At 43.1% G+C, this 4059-nt stretch overlaps 1 protein-coding gene across 1 annotated transcript in view; it reads right to left on the bottom strand.

Moving 5' to 3' along the window:
- LOC119422053 (homeobox protein Dlx4a-like) overlaps positions 1-4059 on the bottom strand; it is a 31911-nt gene that overhangs the window by 10353 nt on the left and 17499 nt on the right. The gene's annotated exons all lie outside the window — the stretch shown is intronic.

Raw genomic sequence — 4059 nt, 5'->3', positions numbered from 1 at the left:
CTTATTGACCTTTATTGGCCCTTACTGGCCCTTATTGACCTTTATTGGCCCTTACTGGCCCTTATTGACCTTTATTGGTCCTTACTGGCTCTTATTGACCTTTATTGGTCCTTATTGGGCCGATACAGGTTGGATTGCTTCCTTTTCTGTTTCCAGTGTCCGTTAATGCCATTTTAGTGGGCGGATCATTATTATCAACGCACCGACACCTCTTTAAAAACCTTCTCGTTACGTGTCGCTCCATCTAGTTCGCTCTGAACTTTTTCATTGGCCAGCAAACACAAAAACGCCTGAACTTCAGCGTTTGACCACGGTTGTGACATTATTGTTCGTTTATACCTTTCAAAATACTCCAAAATACGCTCCTCCAGATTTGAGTTGTTTCTAATGGCGGGTTAAAAAGGAAATGGTGGATCGGGTTGCGGTGGAAGTTTCTGAAACTCCGCCCTCCGACCAATGACTCCGCCCCCTGACCAATCAGTAACCCACAGTGCGCTGACGACATGTTTTAGGGTCCTGCTTGGCCTCAATGGAACCGCAGAGAAGTAGGTACTGAAAAAACAGTCCAGTTCCACGAAGAAGGTCCTGTGGAGAAGAGCAAGGAACCGGCCGCAGCACTCGGGTTAAGCAGGGCCAAGGAGGAACTGTGGAACAGGGGCATATTACTTTCCCATCATATTTGATCATTGATCACAGTACAGCGAGGGGGGAGTGACTGCAGCGGGCGGGGTGTCTCCGTGAGCGCTTTGCGACGGAGAGGGGCTCACAGCCGAGCCACTGCTGGTGAACAATGAATGGTGCTCTCACCTGCAGCCTCTCTCTAAGCTGGGAACACCGTGCACATCTGCGTGCACGGTGCATCAGAAAGCACAACCTGCTCTGCTCTGCTGTAAATACAGTTCAGTTAAATCATGTAACTTTATTAGATTGACCAGCTTTAACAAGACCACAAGAAAAAACACGTTTTTTTACTCATCTAATTTTTACGGATGATGTAAATCCATCCTGGCTACATTCAGAATGAAGGAGCTCTGTCATGGACAGCTTTAATCACTGTGTGCACTATTATCCAAATACTTTGTTATTATTCTGAAAATCCATCATCTCTGAGATGAATCGGTCTTGTTGACATAATTAGTACGTCTTTTTTTCTTCTGCATGCCTGCAAATTGAGCGTTAAATGACCTCAGTCTGGGTAAACTCGCCGTAAGAACGAGTGACTCATCAATAATCCCACAGTCAGTCGAAGCTTTCACACGAAACAGGTTTGAACTGCATTTCAAAGTAAAGCTAATTTGCTTTGAATGAAAAGAATGTGAAGCAAGTTTTCAATTCCTTAAAAAGAAAGTGGAGCCCATCAGGACACCAGAGTTGTTTTCTCTTTCTTGATAGAAACTTTTATTCTCAGAGTTTATAATAAGTGTTGAAGTGTTTTTTCCATACAGTTTTACATTCAATATACTCTAATTAACTTGAAAACTATCCTTAAATTTAAAAAAAGTCTACCAAGTCTCCACAGCCAAGCTTTAGAAAATATGGAGAATAAAATTTAATTAACGCTCTTTTCTTTTAGAGTACTGCTGATCTCAAAGCCTATTTGAAGTTAAATTGGATTGTAAAAACATCTAAAATGGATTTATCACTGTGTAAATGTTGAAAACTGTTATAATTTCACCTCACAGAACAATTGTTAGGGGGAAAAACAAGTAATTGCCTTTTAAAACTCTACTCCACAATTATTCAGTTTCTTTAAATAGCCTACGCAGTTTCAGCACAATTCAAGTCATTTTTTTATCATTAACTGCTGAACTGTGTGGAGCAGCAATGCATTGTGGGAGGACAACTGAGAGCTACCAACACTTCTCTGCATTTCAATATTCACCGACAGTAACGCAGAAAAGTTTTCACACCGTTCTTTCTATTTTTATATCTCACAACCAAAAAATTAAAAAGGATTTTTATTTTTTTTTATAAGTAATTAACTTAAACAGGGGAGCGGTGGTGCAGAGGTTAGAGAAGGTGAGCCTGTGATCAGAAGGTCGCCGGTTCAGCTCCACAGACCGACAACATCAAAATGTGTGTGGGAAAGGTGAAGCACCCACACCTGCCTCCACCCTCATTTACCCCACTCTGGGCCCTTGAGCAAGGCCCTTACCCCCCACCATCTGCTCCCCCAGGCACCCTCGATGGCAGCTCTGCTCCACACAGAGGGCTGCGGTAGCTCAGTGGGCTGAAGTTGCGTCAGGAAGGACCTCCGGTGTAAAAATAAGTTCCAAGTCTTTGTGCGAGTTAGTTTGCTGCGATGACCCCTGAAGAAGGGAGCAGCCGAAAGAAGAAGGAAAAAAGTAATTCACAAATAAAATATTCCAGTTTAACGAGTTTCAATGGGAAAAACATGTTTTAAGGTTGTTTTTTTTATGTGATGATTACATTTTCATATAATTTACTTTGAAACCCTAACCAAAGACAAAGGAGATTATTGTGGATTTCAGGAGTAAACACACCCCCACCCCCCCACCACCAAATATAGGAGAATCTGCAGTGGAAGTGGTCTCCAGCTACAAGTACTTGGGTGTGCACCTGAATGACAACCTCAGCTGGAGCAACAACACCACCAGCCTGATCAAGAAAGTTCATCAGAGACTCTACTTCCTCAGGCGGATGAGAAGAGCTGCTCTGGGAAGCTCAGTCCTCACCTCCTTCTACAGGTGTGCAGTGGAGAGCATCCTGTGCTCCAGCATCAACGTGTGGCATGGAGGCTGCACAGCTGCAGAAAGAAAAGCTTTGCAGAGAGTGGTGAAGGCTGCACAGAAGTCTGTTGGAGTCAGTCTCCCCACCATCACAGACATCTACACCTCCAGATGCAAGAAGAGGGCCACCTGCATCATGAAGGACCCCACTCACCCAGCACACACACTTTTTGCCCCGCTCCCCTCAGGAAGGAGGTTGAGGAGCATTAAGTGTAGAACCACTAGACTGAGGAACAGCTTCTATATGTGACTTATCTGTGCTGCTGATTTTTTCATGCTGCTGTATTCTTTCACGTCCATCCGCTCAGCACAAACTCATGTTCGGGCTGCTGTTTAATACACCGTATTGTTTTACATTATTAGTGTTTAGCATATGTCTTAGTATATATATCTTACATCATCATGTACTGTTTCTGTTTATACTTTATATTTTTGGTATTGTTGGATGTAACTGGGACCCTGTGTACATAATTTTGTTCCACCTCGTGTACCACATGTGGTGAAAACGACAATAAACCTACTTGGACTTGAACTAAAGGAATTAACTTTCCTTTAAAAAGTTTATAACATCGATACATTACATCAAACTCTTCAAATATTATTTAATCCTGTGGGAAAACCTGAAGAAATATTACAACTAAAATGAATAAAGAGCAAACTGTGAGAGCGAGAGAGAGCCAGACGGAGAGCTGAGGTGGACACGTCTTTGAGGGAAAACACCAGAATCGTGCTACGTGCCGTTCCTCAGCTGCGTCTGGGAACATTTGTGATTTCAGTGGAAAGTTGTCGGCTGGCAGCCTAATGACACGAGGGCGAGTTGGAGTCCTGATGCATGATTGCTATCTTCAAGTGTGTGTGTGTGTGTGTGTGTGTGTGTGTGTGTTTCTTTATGCTCAATTGGTCTGAATGAGTTTAAGTAAATGCAGAAGTATAAATGTACATAACTGCAGAAAATACTATTTGATAACATATTTGTTTAAAATAAACTGGTCTGTGCTGCCTCAGCCTGAGATGAAAATGTCAAATTTAAATTATTTTTATTACATATGAGCCTCCCTGTGGTGGACTGGAGACCTGTCCAGGGTGGACCCCACCTCTTACACAGTGACTGCTGGACATGGATACCAGTGACACCAGTGACCCCCGCAACCTGAAAAGGAAGAAGCAGGTAAAAGATAATGGATGGATGGATGGATAGATGGATGGATGGATGGATGGATGGATGGATGGATGGATGGATGGATGGATGGATGGATGGATGGATGGATGGATGGATGGATGGATGGATGGATGGACGGATGGATGGATG

This window comes from Nematolebias whitei, chromosome 15 (genome assembly GCF_014905685.2).
Source record: "Nematolebias whitei isolate Nwh7 chromosome 15, NemWhi1, whole genome shotgun sequence".
NCBI lineage: Eukaryota > Metazoa > Chordata > Actinopteri > Cyprinodontiformes > Rivulidae > Nematolebias > Nematolebias whitei.
This window is presented reverse-complemented; position numbering and strand designations above follow the sequence as displayed.